The following is a 25895-nucleotide window of genomic DNA, read 5'->3' as shown; positions in this document are numbered from 1 at the left end:
TGCTAGTTGGAAATCCAGATCACTAGAAAATTACAAAGACCCATCACTGGTGAGTTGTCTTCAGAAATTGTCTGCAGGCTACGCAGTGATCTTAGGGAGCTACCTGGTGCCCAAGGGCTCCACGTTGGAGGAATTTTCCCCTGAGAAATACAAACTATTCCAGAAAATCCTGCAAATAAAACATAGTATTCTGTAATACATATTTTGGGATTGATTTAACAGAAGCTGCTGAAAATTTTATTGCTGGCTAATTATTGGTTGCACTCTCCAAACCTCTTCCACAAACATGCTTACTATTCCTACTCATCAAGTTGAAAGAAATGTATTTGAAACCTGAAACTAATCAAACCGAATTTTCTTAGTAGTCAATGATTATAACGTTGTGTAAATTATGAGACGAGTTCTTAACAATGTCGGTGGTAATTTTCACCAGGCTGAGCAGAGAGCACCCAATGATTTTCTCGGATGTGTTGATCATACTGGTCATCTAGTCCAGAGGAATACCAACCCAAATTCCAGCAAGTACAAATATTTTTTAATCCGTAATTCCCCTTTTTGGGATTGATTTAACCGAAGCAGCTAAAGATTTTATGGCAGGCTAATTATTGGTTGCACTCTCCAGACCTCTTCTACAAACATGCTTACTATTCTGACTCATCAAGTTGAAGGAAAATCATTTGAAACTTGAACCAACTCGCACGCTGCCTCGGTTGCTGCTTAAGGGGAAAATCCTTGCGTTTGTCTGGTTGACACATAGGTTTGATTCCTAACTTGGCAATTATTTGAAATCCATGTTCTCTCTATTTTAGTTAAAAAAATACTCAAGATTTTGATTCGATATACATGATTATAAGTGAAGGTATTCGTAAACTAGATTAAAAACTATTTACAGTTGCCACGGTTGCCATGGCACCCAATTGGCCCCGCCCGTGTGGCGCCAGCTGCGGCTCATTGACAGATTGGCTTTCCATCTTTTCAAGCTCAGTGCTCTCATTTTTCCTTTGTCAGTCCGTCAACGAACCTCTGCTCCGCAAGACGTGGGTTCCGACTCGGTCCTGTTTTCCTTTTGGTGTTTCCTGTCCGGTGGGCAGCACGGCGGCGCAGTGGTTAGCGCATGTGCGGCACAGTTCATGTCTTGGGAACCTCCTGCTTGGGTTCAAATTCAGCTCCAGACTTCCTGTGCGGAGTTTGTATGTTCTCCCCGTGCTTGCGTGGGTTTCCTCCGGGCGCTCCGGTGAATTGGCCGGTCCAAATTGTCCCCAGGTGTGAATGAGCGAGTGAGTTGTCTGTCCCTGTGTGCCCTGCGATTGGCTGGCAACCAGTTCAGGGTGTCCCCTGCCCACTGCCCAATGATTGCTGGGATGGGCTCCAGCACCCCCGCGACCCTACTGAGGATAAGCGGTGTAGCTAATGAGATGAGATGAGATGAGATTTCCTGTCCGGTATTGTTCCCGTTTATTTTGTCCTGTTAAATATCTGTTTCCAGTTTCGTTCCCGTCTATTTTTGTCCTGTTTATTATTCTCTCCAGTTTTCGTTCCCGTCTCCTGTTTCTCCTGTTTATTTCAATATCCTGTTTCATTATCAATCCTGTCAGTCCCGTCCTGCCTGGAATCGATCTCGTCTGTCTCTGGCTTCCTGTCTTTCCACGCCAGAACGCTGCCCAACGTGCATGACTCCCAATTTCCCAATAAAAAAAAAGGCTTGTGTGAGAACGTCACGCGTTTGGGTCCTGATCCTGTTCCGGTTCTTGACAACAGTATATCTCAGGCATTTGCCAAAGCCGCAATATGAAGTGGAATAAGATGTTTTCTCAGTCCCTCTATATGGAATTTCCCCCACTACACAATATGGTAAATTGCCTGTATTTATATAGCACTTTTCAAGTCAATGACCTCCCAAAGCGCTTCGCAATGTGTTTCACACTTACCCATTCACACACACACACTCACACACCAATAGCGGCCATGCAGCCATGCAAGGAGCCGACCTGCTTATTGGGGGCATTATTGATTCATCATCAAATGATTTCGCGTGACAAAGAAACTTGCCATGAAAAACTTAAATATGCCTCAGATGTCTCTTAGATGCCCGTCTATTGTAATCTTTAATGCTTGTCTGCTATTTATTTGCATCACAATATTACGAAAATGTTTTGGGTGAACTCCCGCCCATAATACCTTTCTCTCTTTTTTTTTCAGTTCAGAATATTTTTTCATTCGCAGAGACTTGGCAATAAATGACTGTATTTCTTCCTGCATTTATTTGCTCTGGGTCCCAAGGCATGCATGCTAAAGGGAGAGGCTAAACCATGATAATGATGGAAGCTTTTTTTTGTTTTGTTTTTTGCCTTATTGATTATTCGGATATACATTACCATACAAACATCTTACCACAGTGTTGCATAAACAGTACATTAAAACTTGACAACAAACCAAAATACCAGAAAATGATTAAAAAAAAAAACAACAGTAAAATAAAACATGCCAAAATGTTTGCAAATATTATTTGTTTTAATGGCCTTCTGGTTCTGGGAAAGCTTTGTGGATGTTATGTAATGGTTCACTTTACAGACGAGCATCTCATATGATGACTCTTTAGATTCTAAGAAATTCTAAGAAATACAAAGAAGTTAAGGAACATGGCTCTAACCAATTGACCAGTGTGACAAATACTAAGAACGAGGAGGCGATTTAAGCAAAAGGATCTTCTTAAGGCATAACAATAATCACTAGTGGAAATTTTGCACATCTTTTTTTATTTCATCTGCCGTCTCCTCCCTTCTTAGCATCCACCCACTAACTCCACTATACCAGTCACAAACAAAAAAATATATATATTTTACTTCATATTATTAGTAATATATAATTCAACCATATTTTTGTAAATTACATACAATTATTACAAACCTTTTGGTTATTTAAATAACTATCTGGGGTACCGGGGTTTTGGATCATATTCGCTAATTACCATAGGTTTCTCTCCCCCGCCATAGGGCAATTTTATGGAATAATGTCTTATCTCGGGGGCCCGTTGTATATTACAAAAGTAACTTTAGCATGACAGCAACTTCATGGGTGCAAGGGAGCGTGTATTTCACATCAGTTTTCATACAAGCTAGCACTAAACGGATGTCTTCCATCCCTTTGATATCCATTCCTGCTTCCTAAAGCCATATTTCATCTTATTTATGAACATCAGTTCCTCTTGTTGTCGTCCACAAACCTACAAACTCCGTTCCTACTGTGGTCTACGTGAAGCTTTGTGAACTATACCATGTAACCTAAGAACATCATCATCTGGTCTTGCTTTAGCTTCCATACCGTCCATCATTTTCTCTATCGCAAGAGAACAGAGATACACTAGTCAAGTCCAAGGATGCCAGGCTAGAATGTTTTTCATTATTTGTGGTTGCATTGGCTGATCATAAGCATGTGTAGCACATTTTCCCCAGCTGTTTCTCTGCTTCCTGAGGTGTCCAGTCCTCGGGTTAGCTTCTGTTGTTATGTCTTTTGAACAGTTTTGATCTGTCTTTGCTGGGGAAAAAAAAACTTGGAAATGAGTCAAGGTAGGAAGTCTCGCCTCTATGGATCAGCAAACAGTCATAGGGCATGAGCAAACACTCTGAGAAAGTAAACGAGGTCAATGCTTTAAATTCAAACTGCCCATTCAGGTTATCATTGAAGAGGTGATAAGAAGTTGAATTTATACAGTCATCATTTTTATGGTTGGAATTTGAGCTGTGACAAAGAACATTATTGCTACTCTTTTATTTCCCACGGCAACATGTAAAAAAATGAAGGCATTCCTTGTAGAGACAGTAGACTGACCCCGGGACACGACGCTAATCCGCTGTAAAGCGGGGATCCCAACATGAAATGGTACGGTTGGGGATAGAAAGCTGTTTTAATTCGCTAACAGGGTTGGGTAGGGTTACTTTAACTGGATTACTTTCAATTACTTTTGGATTACTCCAAGACCAAATATGCTAATAAAAGACAAAATAAACTAAATATGAATAAAATGATGACTCACAACACGTGGTAAGCTTTCTCTCCTGGCTTTGATCTCTTTGATCTCCGGCAAAACGAACATAAAATGTGACAGAAACAAAATGAAAATAAATCCAAACAGCTTGCCAACATCATTTTTGCCGTTCCATGTATTCCGTTACTCCGCAAGCCTGCACAAAATGTAGTCATTTTATTCATATTTAGTTTCTTTTGTCTTTTATTAGCATATTTGGTATTGGAGTAATCCAAAAGTAATTGAAAGTAATCCAGTTAAAGTAACCCTACCCAACCCTGTTCGCTAATATGTTCCGAACCCCCCGGACCTGAGATAAAAACATTGAACTAACATAATAGTATATAGTAAGTTTTACTTATGTGTACTATATGTTGGTTGGTTGGTTGGTTGAATCCCTTAACCACACGGGTAATAGGGGCACCATTTCCTGTAGTGTGTCTTGGGCAAGTACAGCCTGATGGGGCACATCCCTCTCCAGGCCAACATATGTTTCCACCCGGTCTTGAACCTGGGACCTTTTATGTGCTAGGCAAATGTGCTAACCACTGCACTACGGAGACATTTTGATTACATGATATTTTGAATACATATAAATATAAAGGGACACTTAAACTGTGTTTACCTTTAGTGTGATTAGACTCGACCTGGTGGAGTGAGGTACCTGGTGGATGCAGAGGAGGGTTCGGCAACAGCGGATACAAAAACAGATTTTAAAAATTTGACTTGGAAAGATTGTAATTCCCTTGGGAGATTTCTTTATTTTAATTAACATCCTTATTTTTAAACACTGTCCGGAACGTCGATCCGTTACACCCATGCATGGGTTGCCACTCGCATGCCTTCCTCATATTTCTTGATAATCGCAAGGTTCTTTTTCTTGGCTATCCAGTTTATGGATCTAGATTTAGCATCAGGGCCAGTGCAAGCCTTGGGACCCATAGCAAATAAATACAGTACAAAACATACCGTATTGTTTTGTCGACTCACAATGTCTTAACAAAGCACACACGATTCTGAACTGAATAATAAGAGAAAGACATTGTGTAATGCAGGGGAGGGGTTTGTAGAGGGTTATTGTTCTATATTCTTTATCAATTATCCATTATCCGTTATCGGTCAAATCATAATACACTGCAAAGCCAAGAGGCCGAGACACTTGTTCCCAGCCAAGAGGCTGAGTCAAGGTCCTAGCCACAGGGCGAATGCACCGATCCCGGAGGTACTGCAATTCCGGGCCGATGCGTGGAGTGGACAGAGCAAGCTCTTATTCCATCTCCCAATTGCAAAAATCAACTTCTGGATACTACACTAATCCATTCTTTGCTATATTTTGAGATAGTACTCAATACCAGAACCACAATTGACAAGTTCCACGATTATAACTACCTTTGGCTCTCGAGCCATTCATGGCTCTTTTTATGAGTGAATATGGCTCGGAAATAAAAATACATTTAGCGCAATTGTTACTTGGGTAGCCAATTAACGCTTGTGAGAGAACCAAGACCTTACCAACTGATCGAGGGTTCAGTCGGAACTGCAAGTCTTGGGACCCATTGCGAAAAAAAGTTTGTTGCACGAAATTAAGAACTGAAAAAAGAGAGAAAGGCATTGTGGGAGGGACTTCAGCCAATAGCATATCAGCATTTCCATGATGCCATGACGCAAACCAATAGCAGACCAGCAACTTGTATGACAATGACCTATAGCAGACAGGCATCTCAGAGACTTAGCTCGAACAGTCATATTCATCAACACCTCAGATTTTCAAGTTTTTTGGCACACATAATAATTTGATGCTGTGAAGAAGGACTGAAAAAACATCTTATTCCAAACCCTATAGCGTCAACCTCATAAGGTGGGGACACCCAGGTGGGGTCTATTGTGTCTTCTCATGCTAACTTGAGGTGAGCCCATCTAAGAGAAAGCAGCAGCAGAAAACCTTTTTCTGTGTGTTTTGTCCCCAAATGAACTTTTCCTGTTAAGTAAAACGACCTTGATCGTCTCACTTTGATTTATACGTTTTTTGTTCTGACAATGGACGCGCTTCCTTGCTGAGTGTGGAGGAAAAGGAGGACATGTTTTTTCAAAGGCATGTAGAAGGCACACCAAGCCAGCAATTTCACAAAATTCCTTTCACTGAATCTCCCTTTTTTAGGTGTGCTCGAATATCTTGCAATGGGCCTTACATAAACCAAGCCTCCATTTATCCTGCCCACTCCTGTTTCTGTTCGCCTACTTGGCCTGGGAGTATTTCGGGACATTAATGAAAAGAAATCTGATCTGTCTACCCTGGAAAGCAACGTCTGGGTCAGCTAGGTGGAAACTTGCGTTACTAATGTTCTTAACATCGTTTGTGTGATCCGTGTGTTGTAAATGTGCGTGCTTTCAGTCAAGTGTACAGCGCTGGAATGTTGCGGCTTGTAGAGGGGGAAACGGGGTGGGATATATCTTCCCTGGAAGAGAGGTGAGGAGTAGGGGTGGGGGCTTTAGGGGCATATTTGGCATATTTCAGGAGCCATTCCAGTCTGGTTCAAGATGCATTCTTTGGGAGATTGACCAAGCTGACATGAGAAGGTGAAGGTCGTGCTTGCCTTGTGATCAGAGTGATGAGGATTCAGACTGTATTGCTAAGATGAGAAGTCTGACATAGGCTAGACCACCGGCTCTCAACTGGTCTGACTTCAGGACATGATCTGCATTTATATAGCGCTTTTCAAGTCAATGACTTCCCAAAGCGCTTTACAATGTGCTCCACATTTCCCAATAGCAGCCTTGTATTGCAGCCATGTAAGACGCTAACCTGCTTATTGGGGGTATTAGGGGTTCAGTGTCTTACCCAAGGACACTTCGACATGTAACACGGACGAGCCGGGATTCGAACTGGGATCCCTTGATCCCAAGACGAGCGCTCTACCTCCTGAGCTACTGCCGCACCAACCGTTCCACCTTAGTGACAAGCTGCAACCCAAATCAAGAAAACATTTCCAATTCCAAAATGTACCGAATGAAAAGATTGTACAGTTAAAGCAGTAAAAGTAGAATCGACTTTTTCCAAATTAAAATGACCAGCAAAACCGAAACAAATTCACGTACAGACGCTGCTCTACTTACGAACAAGATGGGTTCCGGACGATCGTTCGTAAGTTGAATTTTCTCGTAAGTTGCTTCAGTGCTACAGTGGAAGCTCGGTTCTCGACCATAATCCGTTCCAGAACCCTGTTCGAAAACCGATTTGTTCGATCACCGAAATCATTTTTCCCATTAGAAATAATGTAAATCGTTTTAATCCGTTCCAACACCCTGAATGTTTACCTTGAATGTTTAACGTAAACATGAAGCTAACCCAGGCTAATCACACATTTGCGTTATCATAATCTTCCGTACGAAAGATTACGCCAACATGAACGTGCAAAAATAAAAAAATCAGGTCGTTTACAAGTCATTTAGCACCCGGGTCTCCACAACAAGTGTTGAGCGGTTTATTGAAAAGGGGGCTCGGTTCCAACACCCTGAATGTTGGGCTCCGTTCCAACACCCTGAATGTTTACCTTGAATGTTTAACGTAAACATAAAGCTAACCCAGGATAATCGTACGTTCGCGTTATCGTAATCTTCCGTACGAAAGATTACGCTAACATGAACGTGTAAAATAAAAAAAAGGGCTAAAACACTTCGTACACCTATAGTAAAAGCGAAAGCAAAACGAAGCACTTCCGCACGTGATAAGTTAGTCACGAAAAGAGCGATCTACACCCGTACGCCGCTCAGCATCGCACCCTAGCGTACGCACTCACGCATTACGGGCGTTCGAACTCCGGTTTTTTGACCGAACAGCGAAACAAGAATTTCTCGAAATTTTTGGTCGGACTCCGATTTGTTTGAACTGAGAGGCGTTCAAAAAGGCGTCTTGAAACCGAAAAAAATACATTTAATAAAATAATATGCTCTATAATGTTACAAAGCAGGCTGAATGATAAAGCATAGTACTGAAAAACAAAGCTACACATTAGGCGTTGACATTCTGTGGTCTGTGAACCCCTTTGAGACTCCTTGTGATTAAGGGCTATGCAAGTAAACATGACTTGACTATAAAGATGAATAAAATTAAGTTTAACTTACTTTTGGAAGATTCAGGCGACTTCCTCCTCCGTGGTAAAAAGTGGACGAAAAAAAAGTAATCCAACCATTTTCTCAACCGCATCAAGCTTTCTTATTCCACTTTCATTTCGAAAGAAACGGCTCACCTCCTCTTTACACTTTACACCAACCATATCGAATAGATGCAAGTTTTTAGTGCGCTAGAGATACAGTGCAATGTGTTTACAGACAAACTAGGAAGTAGAATCCGGATTTCTTCTTCGGGGTGGATGCTGAGTGACCTCTCACAGCGCCACACGGCGGAAAGAAGCACTACAGTAATGTCCTCTACTCAGAAAAAGGTGCACACAAAATCAAACTTACAGCAATGTCCGGATATTTTTCGACATCTCGAAAAAAATTATCATACCTACCGTTTTGCGTAAGTAGAATGGTCGTAAGCAGGGGGAGCGTCTGTACCGTATATACTCTCGTATAAGCCTACATCACATAGAGTTTGTAAACATTGATAATTACTTAATTATGTAGATAATAAAGATTAATATACTTGTAAAAAATTAAAATATAACATTTTTAAACTATTTACTGTAACCTCCATTAGTGCTTCAATGGCAGACACTCATACACCTTTTATATTTTTCAATCATTTTCTTTGTTTTTTGTACTTTTTTCCACTGTTCCTTCCCCTTTTCAATAACTTTCTTGGGACACATGAGTATGGGCAGAAAAAAGAAAGAAAACCAACAGCTTTACATCTGAACCAACTCATCACAAACATAAAATCAAGTGGGAACTCTGAACACAAATATGTTTGCATCATTTGTCATACTGCTTTGAAATAAATATAAAATAGATACAAAATAATAAATTTAGCGGGATTTGGTTATTTTTAAATTGTAGTAAAATGTTTCTGATTAATGATCCTCTTCTCATAGTATCCATTATCATTACCCCTTAGTGTACACACTTCAGTCTACATATATATTCAGTATCTTTATAGATCTATGTTAATCCCCACATATTATCGACTCCCAGAAGACTCATGTAGCCAGAAAAACAGAAAGGGTGAAAGACAGATGTAGCTATGTGCTGTCGACTCAGAATTCTCAATAAGGAACACACGCAAAATATGAATTGAGGGTCTGAGGCGGTGGTCTGGCATGCATGAGGTCTTCCCCAGTTTGCCAGTCCAAGTTCGAACCGTGGGAGAATTGTTCTGTAACCCATGGCTTAATCTTCTTCCTGTGTTTTCCTGCAATTTCATTTGCTGCTTTCCTCATTGTCTCTGAAAAGCAAGTGGTAAGGATTTCGATATTGTCGTCCAAGGAGAGGAAAGGATAAAAAAAGGCCTGTAAGCATCTGTGAACCGTACGAGAGACAAAGTGGCACAAAGATCTGAGTGTATCTTCAGAAACTAAAACTGAAATGAGAGTTAGAATAACAAAGACGGTGTGATAACTACAGACACCAGCATCCATTATCTAAAAAATCGGGGTGGGGATTACATTCCCGAATTTTGGTAGGTGCTGGTGTGGTAGAAGAGCATAGCATGCAAGAAGCTATAACCCAGTACCCGACAGACGAAATCACTTCCCACACCCCGAACCAACCCATTCCCTAAGGGCTCGGCAGGACCAGGGTATACCATTCCCACACGAAGCCGGAGAACCAGCCCTAGACACCGAAAACACCCTGCCAGGACAGACAGCTCCATCATATTTTTAGACATTTTCCTCTAATAGTCTTTTCAGAACCTCAAGTTTGCAGTTGGGTGCCATCTGTCAACACAACTAAATCAGTTGGGCAATGGAGGGCCACCCACATTGGCCTTTCTCGCCGTAAACCCCAGCAACATCCATAAAAGGCAAAAAGTTGACCCAATGTTTTTCACCCAGCAGCTAATTTACTATGTCTCGGATATCGACTTCCCCATTTCGATTGTTTTTATACCAAGCACGACTTTAATATCTGTCTTTCAACATCTTCTCTCGCAACTACAGTTACTGTTTAGCTCTTTGAGGATTTACGAGGCTTTAGTCTGTTATTTGTAGTCAGTTGGGCACTGAGTGACGCGACAGTGGTTGGCAGAAGTTTGTTATGGAAGTCAGAACCGGTGCAGGGCTCAGCAGAAGTTGGGTTCATCCAGAGGACATGAATCAGCGTTGAAGGCCTGGCTGGAGATGAGCGTGGCGACTTTAACTTGACTGCTGACATCCGAAGGTTATGGATGGAACAGAGACACCGAAATGTCAAGGGACATTTCCTGTGGTTCTCAATCAAGGTGGATCATTTTTGAAGGGTTTTTTGGGTTGCATTCTAAAACGTCTTTTTGAAACCTGCCATACAACAGTGGGTATTATTTACATGCAGGCAATAATCTGGAAACAGATTATTGGCCGTAATCTATTTATGTAAAGCCATGTAAACACTGGTATAAATCCGGTTTGGTGTTAGCTTGATTGCAAGTATTCTGATTGCGTTAGTTGGGTTGGTCCAGGGGTGTCAAACTCATTTTAACTCGGGGGCCAAACGATAGAACAAACATTCTGTCAGGGGGCCGGACTAGCAGATTAAAGAGAAAGAAAAAGAGAGATATAGAAATAAGAGAAACGGGGAGGGAAAGGAGAGAGGGCGGGACAAAGAAAGATAAAGAGAGAGAGGGAGAGCGTGAGAAACAAAAGATAAAAAGTCGTGAGAGAGGGGGGAAAGAAAGGGAGAGGAAGAAAGAAATCCAAAGAGAAATAGAAAGACAGAAGGAGAAAAAGAGAAAGGAAAGCGCGAGGGGTATGAAGAGAGAAAGAGAAAAGAAAGAAAAGGAAAAAAGGAAGTTAGAGCAAAAGAGGTTAAAAGACACAGGGAGAGAGACAAAGAGCAACAAAGGAAGAGAAAAAGAGAGTCACAGAGTGTGAAAGAGAGAGTGGGAGAAAAGGGGTGGAAAAGAAAGAGAGAGAGAGAGAGAGAGAGAGAGAGAAAGAGAGAAATAAATACAAGTACAGTCTTTGTTTGAGGCACCTTTCTTTGGCAACATCAAGTTGACATATTTCAACCTGCAGCTTCTTTTTCTCTTGCGCTTCTCTGAGTGTTGTCTCGCGGGCCGGATTCAATCCCTTAGCGGGCCTGATCTGGCTCGCGGGCCGCCTGTTCGACACCTGTGGGTTAGTCCTTTAATTATCCATTACTTCTGCATATATACTCATTTTAGTAATCCAATTGTATATGCGAATGCACACTTTCCCTCATTCAGGACGTTTTCGTGCCGCCAAACACTGTGGGAATTGTAGTAAATAATACAAGCCATTTCTGGTTTACTTGCTAAAATAGCCTTTTGGGTATTGCTATATTTTTCTAGAACATTTCCCTTTTTTTTTCTACCCCTGCGGCTAAAATGCCATCGGTGTATGCTGCAGTTGTATCCATCCATATAGAGTGTGAGTCTATGCTTCTGGAAAGCCACATACAAGCTTATTTTGTAAACACACTAGATGTAGCAAGGGAGGTCACTTATGGAGGAATTGGCAAGGGTATTTTGTTGAATTTGGTGAGTGATATAAACAAAATCTTCTGTAATTTAATGTCAAAAGTTACATTTGGAAACAACGTCCCTTTTAATTGTAATACTCGCTAACGGTGTATATATATATCAGGGTTATTACTGTAAATTCCGGACTATAAGCCGCTACTTTTTTCCCAAACGTTCAACCCTGTGGCTTATTCAGTGATGCAGCCAATTTATGTAATTTTTCTAACAGCCGCCAGCTGCGCTCGAGTACAAAAGGTAAGATTTAGACCGGTGGAATATATGCGCCGAGGAAGACTGCAACTTCTTAGCTTGTGCACAATTTAAATTAGCGTAGACATATCCTCACCATGTAAATTGCAATAAGAAAGGCACATGACGCAGCTTTCAAGCTAAAAGCAATCGAGCAGTCCGATAAAGAAGGAAACAGAGCTACTGCACGTAAAAGCGTGGGACGACGTCTATATGACAAAGTCTCTTTCCCATACTGGGGAAGACGACTTTGATGGCTTCAGTTCTCAGGAGGAAGATGAGGACGGTTTACCGTGATTTTTACAAGTACGGTAGTTTTTTTTACCAGACCTGTTTACTGTGTTGCGAGCGTGTTGCTAGCGTGTTGCTACCATTAACTGCCCTGTCACAGGCACGGTTTGGGATGAAAGTTATTATTATTATTATTAAAGCTTTGAAAACTCTCTCGGTGTACCGTCTTTCTTTGTAAATATGTGTAACCATGTCTAATATGTATTTGCAACTGTATATTTTTGTAATGTATTTATTTTAGAGGCTTATTCTGATATGTTTTCCACGGGCGAATGAAAAAGGAGGGGCGGAACAAACAGGGGGTGACGGGAGGTGGGGTAAAGGTGAGGAACAGACGGACCTGTTTTGTGGACGCGGCGGACAATAAGAGAGAGACTTACTCTGATATGTTTTCCACGGGTTAATCAAAAAGGAGGGGCGAAAACAACGGGGGCTGATGGGAAGTGGAGTAAAGGTGAGACGTGTTTGTGGACGCAGCGGACAATAGTGGATATATATTTTTCCCACCCTTACCTTTGGAAATATACTTTTTTTTTCCTTGGATTATTTTCAACGGGACCCGGACTCTGCAGGTCTGCATCAAACGTTAGGTACCGGTATCATTTTCCGTTCATTTTGCCGGCTGTGTTATTGGACTGTGTACTTTATATTCAGCTACAATCGTGGGACTCAAAGTCGGGTATGGGTTAATTTTGTGATTGTGTTACATGTTTTAATGTGGGCATTTGCGGCTTATGTACAGGTGCGGCTTGTGTTAGTACAAAAGCGTTTATCCTCTTAGAATGTGGTGGGTGCGGCTTATAATCAGGTGCGCTCTATAGTCCGGAATTCACGGTAGTTTGTCTGTAAGCATGCTAACAAATCATTTTTATTGTTTCAAAAATCCAAATTCTGATCCATGTTGGACTATTGCCTGCATGTAAACCTAATCAGAGTCTTTGATTGTTTTTGTTTTGAAAAATAATTTTCTTTTCTGTCTGACTATAGGAGTGATAATGAATTGGCAACCTTTACACATCGGGTAGGGTTCATCGCATAGCCTGCAGGATTGTCACTTCTAGAAGCCAAAACGACAGTCTTGCGCAAACCATAATAACGGCGTGTGTCTGAGGACTGTTTGTTCCAGTAACAGTTTATCTTGAAAAGTATTGGATAAGCTCAAAAAAGGAGCTCTGTCTGACCCAAAACCACAACACAAACAGCTCATCAATAGATCTTCAGACAGCAGCCTCGAGCAGTTAACATTGGTCAAAAAAAAGCAATGGAATAACGTGACTACCAGTACCATTTGGTTTCAGATGTCAATTGATGTCATAAAAAGTAGATTTTCATCCCCTTTGTCTATATATCGGAATTATTTTGATTTAGGGCTTTTAATCACCGTGGTGCAGATGCTTGGCAACCATGGCTATTTCCAGCACATCCTTTTCTCTGCTTTGTTATTTTTCAATTAATGTTTTATTTTGCTTTCTTTCAACAGCGGGTTGTGTTTCTTAACATGCCAGCAGTGCTTTTGAATCTCTCGATATAACCGCTGAAGCTGAACAATCCTTGGCTACAGTAGCTCAAGAATGTGTGTGTGTTTTTTTTCATTTTAATGGCGTTTCTAAACTTAGTTTGATCTACGACTGGCTGGTAGGACTATACTATAAAATTAAGTGGTCTCCTCAGTTTTGCATTTGGTATTGGTAGGAGGTGCAGGCTGACTTTGGAGGCCCTAGGTGAACTTTGAAATAATGAAAATGAGACCATTATATAGTTACTGTTTCTGTCGTGAAGCCAGAATCGGCAATCACAGTCTCAACACTGCTTCTTTGTCCACCTAAGTAGCAGTACAGTGAACCCTCATTTATTGCGGAGGTACGTACCGGTTGATTGCAGGGAAACCAAGCGGATGATCTTCATATGTAGGGTATCGATTTTAGCGACGTGCATTGTTCCCTCTAAGCTGCGAGCAGCGCACAAGAAAATCTAGCCAGCGCACAAGGGTCCTAAACGGCTCTTCAGGTTGTTTTTGCTTCTGTAATCCCAACATGACCAAATTTTATGTAAAATTATGCACAAAATGACTTAAAGGAAGGGGGGAAATAGAACAAAAAAGAAAAAAATTCCATAATGAAAAAGCAGTGAAAGGCTAAGAAAAAAGGAATAGAAAACAAGAAAGAAAAATTTAGAAAAAAGCCAGAAAAAAAGAAAAGAAAGAAATGTAGGAAAAAAGTAAATATGAAATGATCTGAAATGATCTGCATTTCTATAGCGCTTTTCAAGTCAATTACTTCCCAAAGCGCTTTACATTGTGCTTCACATTTCCCAATAGCGGCCGTGATCTGTGCAGCCATGTAAGGCGCTAACCTGCTTATTGGGGGTTCAATGTCTTACCCAAGGACACTTCGACATGTAACACGGACAAGCCGGGATTCGAATTGGGATCCCTTAATCCTAAGACGATCGCTCTACCTCCTGAGCTACTGCCGCCCCCGATAGAGAACAAAAAGAAAAAAGTAACAGCTCGGAAAAAATAAACACAATGAGATTTGTTTAAGGGAATTTAAAAAAAGTAGGAAAAAAACACGGAAAAAAGAAGAAAAAGTTTGTGTTGCATTCAAATAATTTCCAATGATATCAAGTGAATCTTGTTGCCAACATTGTACTTCCAGTAAAAAATGTGATTAAGTACAGTTCTGTATCTTACAACCGACTAAATAAGCCCCCAAAAATGTTAATATTATGCGACAAAATATATCAGGAAATAAAAAGAAATGGATATCTTGTGAAAGAATTGTAAGAACAAACGACGTTTGTAGGCCGTACAAGCTTTGCAATAGTACATGAGTCAATTCATTCAAAAGATAAACAAAATTTTGCATTGCTGGAAACTCAGCAAAATGTAACTTGATGTCAAGTTTTGGACATGTTCGATAATTACCGTATTTTCCGCACTATAAGGCGCACCTAAAAGCCTTTATTTTTTTCAAAAGCTGACCATGCGCCTTATTGATGGATCGATTTTAAAATTGCAAAGTTTTCCAACTAACTTGCAGCCGCCGACTAGATTTTCCCTCGAACGCCAAGTAGTACGCGGTGTATGCTGGGATTTATTTACCGGCGTTTCATTGGCTAACCAATGTGTCAAACTTCATTTGAATCGATCACTATTGGCTAAAGTTATTCGGAGGTCAAGGGGCGGATCCTTTTTATCATTTACAGGCTGGCATTGGCTTAAACGGCAAACAAAGCCTGCAATTGGCCGAAAAAGATGTGTCAATCATCAGTTGAATTGATCACTATTGGCTAAAGTTATTCGGAGGTCAAGGGGCGGATCCTTTTTATCATTTACAGGCTGCTATTGGCTTAAACGGCAAAACAAAGCCTGCAATTGGTCGAAAAAGATGAATGCGTATAGCATGTGGCTGACGGCATAGAGAAAGCATTTTTTTCTATTCTGTATTTGTAAATATTGTATTCTCCTGGATTTACTACCCTCACGGATATAAGAGGACATTGCCTGCACATTATTATGAACGCAACGACTTCGGTGAGCTATTCCGGGTTTTATATTGTCCCTGTATCTTGTTTCAGACTGAACTCGATGTTTCTGTGATAAGCGGTGCAGATGAATGGAGTGTCTATTTTTAAATTAAACTCAATTCCAAGTGTTTATTGTCATATGCACAGTAAAGTTGCGAGCGAAAAAGAAAATAGATACTAAGGAATGGTTAGCATTTCTTGAATCCCAAGACTTTAACCTTCCGAATGATGGAACGATGCATTTGAGTGACATCTTACGGACACCGCATCCGCACATGTTCTCTACACGTATTTGCGTCTTTGCAAGCTTTCGGAATGTTAAGGGGGTAATAAGTTGGACTGAACTATCTGACTGTTTGTCCACGTTCCCATTGTAGCGCCTTATAATCCGGTGCGTCTTATGTATGTCAAAAATGGGACCAAAAACTATTTTTTCGGAGTGCGCCCTATAACCCGGTGCGCCTTATAGTGCGGAAAATACGGTAATTATCTTGCCACATTTGGGATTATGGTGGCTCACTGTTGTTTCAAGCGTTGCTCACCGACTTTGTGTGAACGCTCAGACCCGTGGAAATTTAGAGGGTAACATTGGCGACGTGAACCTTTTATTCTCTGAGTTGCTCCAAGAGAAGTGATGAGATGTTGAGGAACTTCATTAACTTTCATAGCAGAAGCTCCCAGTGTTTATAAGCTTGACTGTTGGGACATGCACAAAGAGAAACAAGGCTGATATGTTTGGGTAAAACATGTTAATCATTGACCTAAAATAGTCACGAGTTACAGTTTAGGGTGCATGAGATAACATTTTTGGAGCTGCTAAAGGAATGCGCGTTCATGTGGACATGTTCAATCCCTGGAGCCTCACTGGAATCCTGTAACCCTCCCAGGTCCCCGAGAGGCTCATTTGTGCACTGTGGAACATTGTTGAATACCAGGCATATTTTATGATCCAACCTCGGCCCGTTTCCTCCCTTTCTCAGAGCGTCTGTGTTTATTTGTCAAGCCCAGCCAGGTTGGACCCCCTTCCATTTGCCTTCTCTCTTACATTTGAATGTATTTATTTACTTTCTGACTTTACGTATACCGAGATTCATATTGGTAACATTTTATAAAATTGCTGACATCATCATTTCGATAGAGGGATATTTTAATGGATGTGGTTGGTCTGGTGATCTGGATAAGCTAGTACAGTGGAACCTCGGTTCTCGACCATAATCCGTTCCATTTCTTTGTACGAAAACCGATTTGTACGATCACCGAAGCCGTTTTTTCCCATTAAAAGTAATGTAAAATTGTTTTAATCCGTTCCAAATCCTTGAAGGCTTACCATGAACGTAAACATGAAGCTAACCCAGGCTAATCGTACGTTCGCTAACGTGAACGTGTAAAAATAAAAAAATTGGGTCGTTTACACGTCATTTAGCACCCGGGTCTCCACAACAAGTGGTGAGCGGTTAAAGGATAAAGAAAAGAATTAGGAATAGGATTTCTTACCGGTCGGCAGAAGCCATGCTGTATTCCTGAAAGAAGGGAAACTCGCACACCTTCTTCATATTTTGCTATTATTTCTTTCTTGAATGCAATATTTGTACGCACTACTCCTCTTTTTTTCACCTGTAGCAACTTTGCTGCTTGCACCGAACTTCTTCCGAGGCATAATTAGGGGTTAAAACACTCCCTTCACCGCTTTTGAAAAACAAAAACAGAAAAGGAGTGCGCGTTGCCGTGACAACAGTTCTTCACGAGGGGTGGGGGCAATCTACACCGGTATGCCGCTCAGCATCGCCCCTAGCGTACCGGCGTTCGAACTCCGATTTTTTGAACGAAAAGCGTAGCAGGAATTTCTCCAAATTTTTGTTCAAGAACCGATTTCTTCGAACTGAGAGGCGTTCGAAAACCGAGGTTCCACTGTATAGAGTTCCTGTTGTGTTTCGATTTTCTAGTCATATTAAACTTGACATGATAATAAGTGATGCACCGAATTTTTAAAAAATCTTTCTGCCGAAATGTGCATTTTCGATTTCGGACGAAAGAAAAAAATAAAACCAAAAGAAGGCTTCTGAAAGATTGCCTAAGTATAGAAAAATGAATATTTGTCTTTTTTTACTTTTGACTCCTGTTTTGGAAATATTATTACGGCTATTGTCATTGCATTATTTTTCTCTGCACTACCGTTCTAATGCACTTAGGCCAATCTCCAAGCAATATCTTGCCTGTTTATCCTACTATTCTTTTTGCATCTTATTTTTTCTTTTTTGATCTTTATTACATGTTTAGCCTAGAGTGCCACGTCTAATCTCATTGCAACCAAAGTTCACTACGTCACTAGCAACGATGATGAACACAATATTAATTCTACTGTCGTGAAGAGCTCACATCTAAGGTGAAGAGAGCCATGTGAAGCTGGCCTTCATTTGGGGACAGGTTTGTGCAGGACTTGGCAGCTCATTTTTCATTTTGTACACAAAAGGATGATGGGAGCGTCATGAAAACAAGAGCCCTGCCAAGTTTTAACAACAAAAAAAAAAAAATTCTCAAAAGTTGGTGTTTTCACCACTGGATGCACTTAAATATCTTTTGTGGTTGTTTTGAGATGAATTAATAAAAGAAACATTTGAAATTAACCTCTAATACTATGCCTGTGGGGCAGCACTGCGTCTGAGTGGTTAGCGCGTCTGCAGCACAGTTCTGAGCTCATGAGATCGAACCTTCTTGTGTGAAGTTTGCATGTTCTCCCCGTACTTGCGTGGGTTTACTCCGGGCACTCCGGTTTCCGGCCACATTGCCAAAACATGCATGTCAGGTGAATTGGCCGGTCCAAATTGTTACTACGTGTGAATGAGCAAGTGAGTTGTCTGTCTCTGTGTGCCCGACAACTGGCTGGCAACCAGTTCAGGGTGTCCCCTGGCCATTGCCCGAGGACAGCTGGGATGGGCTCCAGCACCCCCGCAACCCTACTGAGGATAAGCTGTGCAGATAATGGATGGATATTGGATTAAGCCTGTCAACTTTTTATCATTTTATTTTGTACTTTTTTTTTTTTAGCAAGTCAGTGCAATATAAGCATTGAATGTATGTACCCCCTGCCACCATTGTGAGGATTTAAGGGCCAGAAAATTTATGGATGGATGGATTTATTTTTTTTTTTTCGTTTCCCATATTTGGTATTCCGACCCAAATTTTCATTTTGATGTATCTTAATATCTATATACCCCAACAAGAGACAATGTCGTCGGTCACATGAACAAAAAACGGCTTCTGATCGTGAAACCAGGTGTTTAATTTGTGAATTTCCCTGCGGGGATGAATAAAGTATCTGTCTATCTTCTTCGTTCTTCCTGCAGGCCTAAAATATGGGCATGAATCTGCTTAGGCTGAATGTGTCTCACATGTGTGACGTATTTATTTAGCATGACTGATTTTTGAGCCTTTTAAATATTCTGTTGTAAATGCTATAACTTATGAATTACCAGTAAATTGGTAGCTCATAGTTCAGTAATACATCTAGGCTAGTCATATATTTTCTTCTGTGTGACATAACTGACTCACAAAATATATTTTGTGTGTTTTGCAAACATTCAGATCTGTCAGCAGATCCAAAGCTGAACAAAAAAGATTGGTCGAAAGCGGTGAATACAATACTTTTCTCAAATGCAATAGACCCCTGGGTTATGGTATCCCTCCCTACCTTCCAATGTTTTCACGTTACAACGTGCAATAAGATGCTTTTTCCGCTTCTTGGTACAGCATTTTCCCCAGTATTCAACATTAACAACAAATATTTCGCATTCCACAAAATGTACTAAATTCAAACTTTGTTCAGAATCTAGTGCTATGAACTTGATTTTGTTTAGCTTTGGGTCCAATACTTTATTTTCGAACTGTATGTATTACTTTGTACCAGCTCTGTGGCCTTGGGGGTATGGCGCCTGCCCCGAGACTAGGAGGTTGTGGTTCAAGCCTCGGCCGAGTCATACCTAAGACTTAAACATTGGTACCCGTTGCCTCCCTGCTTGGCGTTCAGCATTAGGGGTTGGAATTGGGAGGTTTGGTCACCCAATGACTCCCAACACCTCAGTTGGGTTGATCGAGGGGGCTGGGAATCCCCTCCTCTAAATCAATCTCCCAAAAAGAGTCAGAAATGACTCTAGCCACCTCCCACTAGGGGGATATGGCTGTGGTATATATATAATATATATATGTATTAGTTTAGAGTCCCAAGACTTGCAGTGATTTTAAAGGGTGAAGCAAAACCATGATAACCATGGAAACGAAGCTTGACATAATAAAGAAATACAAAAAAAGGCATACATGTCACTACCCACGCTAAGGAATATGGCCTAAACAATTGAAAGTGAGGACAATTATTAAAGATAAGGCGGCGATTAAAGCAACAAAGTCTTCTAAGTGCTTGACGATCGTCAAGTGTCAGTTTTAACATTTTATGGAGATCCATTGTAATGTTTTTTTTTTATTTCATCTGAAAATCTAACTTTGTTTTTAGAAAATCTTTTGACTGTATTCTAATTTCGTTTTACCCTCTGCGCTGTCCCATTCCATAGAAGATTCCAGTCATTTCTTCCTTCAGGTGTGCCACCGTGCTAAAGAATGCCGCTAAATTACTGCGTCTGCTCTCCCAGCCATGCCAGGCATTTCAGACACAATTGACCTTAAAAGGAAACAATAGCGGCCTATCAATTCTGCCCTGCCAGTCAAAGAATGGGCAGGGTCCGGTTCACAAAACGGCAGCAGCACCAGGAAGTGCTTGGCAGCTGAACTTTGAAACTGAAGAGAAGTAGCAGAACTCCTGTTGAAGTGGTTGCTGATGGTTTATTTTGCAGGCGTAGACCTGAACCAAGGTATAAAAAAATACCCAGCGTTATTTTTAGGATTTATCAAGATTTTCCAAAAGTGTCAGTATATACTGTATTCCTCGATTTTCACAGTGAATCCGCTCCATAAATTCCTGTATTAAGAACATTTATGGAGAGCAGTGAGCATATATATACAAGGTTGGGTAGGGTTACTTTAACTGGATTACTTTCAATTACTTTTGGATTACTCCAATACCAAATATCCTAATAAAAGACAAAAGAAACTAAATTTGAATAAAATGATGACTCACAACACGTGGTAAGCTTTCTCTCCTGGCTTTGATCTCCGGCAAAACTAACATAAAATGCGACAGAAACAAAATGAAAATCAATCCAAACAGCTTGCCAACATCATTTTTGCCGTTCCATGTATTCCGTTAATCTCCAAGCCTGCACAAATTTTAATAATTTTATTCATATTTAGTTTCTTTTGTCTTTTATTAGCATATTTGGTATTGGAGTAATCCAAAAGTAATTGAAAGTAATCAAGTTAAAGTAACCCTACCCAACCCTGTATATATTGAATGTGAATTTCCCTGCGGGGATGAATTAAGTATCTATCTATCTATCTATCTATCTCTATCTATATATCTCATCTCATCTCATCTCATTAGCTGCACCGCTTATCCTCAGTAGGGTCGCGGGGGTGCTGGAGCCCATCCCAGCAATCATCGGGCAGTGGGCAGGGAACATCCTGAACTGGTTGCCAGCCAATCGCTGGGCACACGGGGAAGACAACTCCCTCGCTCATTCACACCTAGGGACAATTTGGACCGGCCAATCCACCTGAAATGCATGTCTTTGGAATGTGGGAGGAAACCGGAGTGCCCGGAGGAAACCCACGCAAGCACGGGGAGAACATACAAACTCCGCACAGGTAGGCTAGTAGCTGGATTTGAACCCACACAGGAGGTTCCCAAGACCTTAGAACTGTGCTGCACACGCGCTTACCACTGTGCCGCCGTGCTGCCCCCCTGTATATATATATATATATATATATATATATATATATAAGATTATAAACTGTGTAGCTAAACAGCAGCACTTATTTAAATGTGTAGATGATAAAGATAATATACTGGTAGTGAAGGTGAAAATAAAACATTTTTAAACCATTTACTGTACCTATAAGCAGTGCTTCTATAGAAGACCCTTGTACACATTTTTGTATTTCAATCTTCGAATCAATCATTGTTGTCACTGTCCTACACTTTTCTCTCCCCTTCCCACTAACTTTCTTAGGACCTCTTATCATCATCGGCGAAAAAGGCAATAAAACGCACTTAATCACAATAAAATGAAATGTGGTGCATTTCAAACACAGTGCCAATTGACTGAAAAGATTTAATAAAAAAATATATATTGACTGTACGTTTAAGCAGCGCTTTAATGGCAGACATATGTACAGTAATCCCTCGGTTATCGCGGTTAATGGGGACCAAAACCACCCGTGAAAGTGAAAATCCGCAAAGTAGCGACGCCCCTTCAAAAATGCTTAAATTTGTATTTTTTATTTTAATTTTTTTATTTTATTATTATTCTTTTTTAGACCTGCGAAGCTCTGAACCCGCGAACGTCGAACCGCGAGTAGCGAGGTCCCACTGTACACATTTTTGTATTCCACAATCATTTCCTTTTTCGACTCGATCGTTGTTGTCTCCGTGTTCCACTTTTTTCCAATAAATATCTCGGGACTCGGGCAGCACGGCGGCGCAGTGGTTAGCGCTTGTGCGGCACAGTTCATGTCATGGGAACCTGTCGTGGCTTCACATCCAGCTTCAGACTTCCTGTGCGGAGTTTGTATGTTCTCCCCTTGCTTGCGTGGGTTTCCTCCAGGCACTCCGGTTTCCTCCCACGTTCCAAAAAAACATGCATTTCAGGTGAATTGGCCGGTCAAAATTGTCCCTGTATGCCCTGCGATTGGCTGGCAACCAGTTCAGGGTGTCCCCTGCCCACTGCTCGGAGATGGCTGGGATGGGCTCCAGCCCCCCCGCGACCCTAATGAGGATAAGCGGTACGGCTAATGAGATGAGATGAGATCTCGGGACTCATTATTATCAGCAAAAAAGGCAACAAAACACACTAAATCACAATAAAATGAGATGTGGTCCCTATTGAACACAATTGAGATCGTGCCATTTGACTGAAGAAGAAGAAGAGATCGGGCGAGGGGGGAGAATGAGGACACGGAACGGCCTTTATGGACATGAGATTGAGTCACTGATTCCAATCTGCCCCCAAGAAACAGAATTGTATTTTTGGATTGGTTTTCGGGTAAAGTTGCTTTTAAAATGATGCCGTAATTCCGCAAAGTATTTATCTCTTGAACCTGTTAATAGCTTAGAAAATGCACTGAGAATGTTAAAGTTAAAGTGCAAGATGCCGACAATATAGGGTGTATTGCTTGCCAAAAACAACCAGGCTAGGTTTAAGCCTACATGTAGCAAAACCATTAACACTCCCCTGATCTTATTATGGTATTTCATAATGTGATTGCAGCATGTCAATGATTTTTTGAAATGATGATGTTTAATTGAGCTGAAATAATCCTACCTTCACAGTTGAGCGCCTCTGCTGCTTTCTCTTTTTATAAGTCAAGTTGATTCCTTATCAGTTCTTGCTGTTACTAACATACCATTTTTATGAGTGTGTAGCGTGCCCTCGTGTATGACGCGCACCATTTATTTTTTTAATCAATAATCGGTATCAAATTTCTATCACTTTTTCTAAGCTCAAACTAAGTTGTTGAATAAAAATCATTTTATTGACAATATAAACTACAAACGCAATACCAACATAAAATGTACAATGTAAAGTCTGATTCATCGTGAGACACACCAAATTCTTGGCGTTTGCAGTAATCCCTCATTCAGATCACCAACAAGAGCTCTAGCTTCCACTGAATTTAGACCTCTCAAGGAATGAGTGGAGAGGTGTTGTAAAAGGATAGTGGGATGGTTGGACGCGTTGTAAGGGATGGGCAGGGCACCCGTATGATGCGGCAGGGGTAAACCAGTGTAAGTTGTCGGGCCCTGCTGTTGAACAGAAGAGTGTGTTGTGTCACCCTGACCCGAGTGACATGGCCGCTGTCTCGTGTCCCGTTTCATCTGGAGGGACGAAAGCATGACCAACTTTGGTGCCTAGGTGCCTAACTTGTTTGTGTGCTTGGGCATTTGGGTCGGCCATGGTCCAAATATTTTTGTGTGTGTTTTTTGCTATTTTTTTCCCTTTGTTTGTCTTGCTGTCGGTCACCCCTCTTGAAGGATATGACCAAGGTAGATAGAGGCGGCAGTAGCTCAGGAGGTAGAGCGCTCGTCTTGGGATCAAGGGATCCCAGTTCGAATCCCGGCTCATCCGTGTTACATGTCAAAGTGTCCTTGGGTAAGACACTGAACCCCTAATACTCCCAATAAGCAGGTTAGCGTCTTACATGGCTGCAATACAAGGCTGCTATTGGGAAATGTGAAGCACACTGTAAAGCGAAAGTCATTGACTTGAAAAGCGCTATTAAAATGCAGATCATTTCATTTCAGATCATTTCATAGATAGATAATAATCCCTCGCGGTTTACTTATCAAAATTTGCAACACGAATTTTCAACGTGCTTTGTGTTCTGCATTCTGATTGGCTGAAAACAGCGGAAGAAGCTTTTTATCGCCAACAAACATGGACTTCTCACCCCATAAATGTGTTCTAGAGCCTCATTTGGTGCTCCCTGCTAGCTTACTGGCGCTTTTTCAAAAATGTTTGATAATAGAAATACAGTATTTAAGGTTTCAGCAGGACAGAACCGTAAGGTAAAGGCAGTTTTCCGTAACGTCCGCATGATGGCGGCAAAGTATCATGTAAAGTCTGTTTAAAAATGAAGCCAACCCTGCTCTCTGGTTGCTTTGCTTTGATATTGCATCCGTTCTTCTTTTGCGAAACGGCAGCTGGCAATAGTATGTACGGCATTTTCCGATGAGGCGTGATCGCCACCAAGGGGGCAGGTGCATGCTACACTTAAACAGGACTGTATGACATGTGTATTAGTGCAAGGATTACGTATTTATTATGTGCCATGCAAAAAAATTAAGGTAGCGTTTCCAGGTGGTAGGTAATAGGAAGAACTTCCTGCAACTGAAAATCCAAACTACATATTACCGTCATTTTTACCCAACACCTGTATGGGGGAGATTTGTCTCAAAAACAATTATACTCTCAATTTACTAAGATCTAAAAATAATATATCTTGGTAAATTCACACTCAAAACTCAAATTGCATATGTAAATTGCAGATTTGTGGCTCTGCAGAATACATGATTCACGCAGATATTTTATTTTAAGGGTACTGGAGAAATTGGAAAAACTGGCGTTAAAGGCCTTAAAAGGTACTTGAATTTGGCCATAAAAAAAGGTTTACAAACCTTGGTTCAAGGGTTAAAAAACGAAAAAGTGCGTTATAAACTAATCAATACTGTAATTGGATTTTGGAATTGAATCACTGAGAAAAAAACAAACCAAACGATCCAAGAAGCGCAAGAGCATAGATCCTCATTTGTTTTTGCAGAAGGACAAAAGCCCGAAGGCTCTAAGTCATTAGATATTTAGACTGGTTCTACGAGTTTACAGTCCGGGTAGAAGCGCTGAATGGTTTTTCTCTAGCAGATCGTTTACGAAATTGTTCGCTCCACCTCTCCGCCGTGCCGGAATGCAAATAGCAGAGGCGGGAGGAATGTTGTCTAACGCAGTGTTTCTCAACTGGTGGGTCGGGACTAGGGCTGCACGATTAACCGAAATCTAATCGAAGTTGCGATGTGACGTAGTGCGATTGTGTCATCGCAGAACACTGCGGGTTTTTTTTTTTTTTTAGGATTTATAGACGGCAAATTCTAACAAAGCTCCCCAGAAGAGGGCGCTGTTTGCTTAAATTTCACTTCTTAATAATCCTGTAAAATTGACCTAAAATCCTAATACAAGATGAACTGGAAGTAAATGGAATGCTGTTGTTGGACTGTTTCGAGAATCTGAGCGGTTTTGGTCTCTTTTGAAAGGTAATGCCCTGAAGTTTTGTCCCAAACTGAAATAATCACTGCAAATGATTATGAACAAAAATGAGGGTCAATTCCACTCTTTAACCGGAGATGGAGATATTTCCCTGCTCAATGAAATGAAATGAAATGATCTGCATTTTTATAGCGCTTTTAAGGTCAATAACTTTTGCGCTTTACAGTGTGCTCCACATTTCCCAATAGCGGCCTTGCAGCCATGTAAGACGCTAACCTGCTTATTGGGGGTATTAGGGGTTCAGTGTCTTACCCAAGGACAC

General features: G+C 41.0%; 1 protein-coding gene and 1 pseudogene across 2 annotated transcripts in view; one reads left to right on the top strand and one right to left on the bottom strand.

Moving 5' to 3' along the window:
- Positions 1–25895, top strand: part of luzp1 (leucine zipper protein 1) — a 109029-nt gene that overhangs the window by 12333 nt on the left and 70801 nt on the right. The gene's annotated exons all lie outside the window — the stretch shown is intronic.
- Positions 5225–5370, bottom strand: LOC148352021 (U2 spliceosomal RNA; annotated as a pseudogene).

This window comes from Urocampus carinirostris, chromosome 15 (assembly GCF_059441175.1).
Source record: "Urocampus carinirostris isolate Australia breed hairy pipefish chromosome 15, RoL_Ucar_1.0, whole genome shotgun sequence".
NCBI classification, from domain to species: domain Eukaryota; kingdom Metazoa; phylum Chordata; class Actinopteri; order Syngnathiformes; family Syngnathidae; genus Urocampus; species Urocampus carinirostris.
This window is presented reverse-complemented; position numbering and strand designations above follow the sequence as displayed.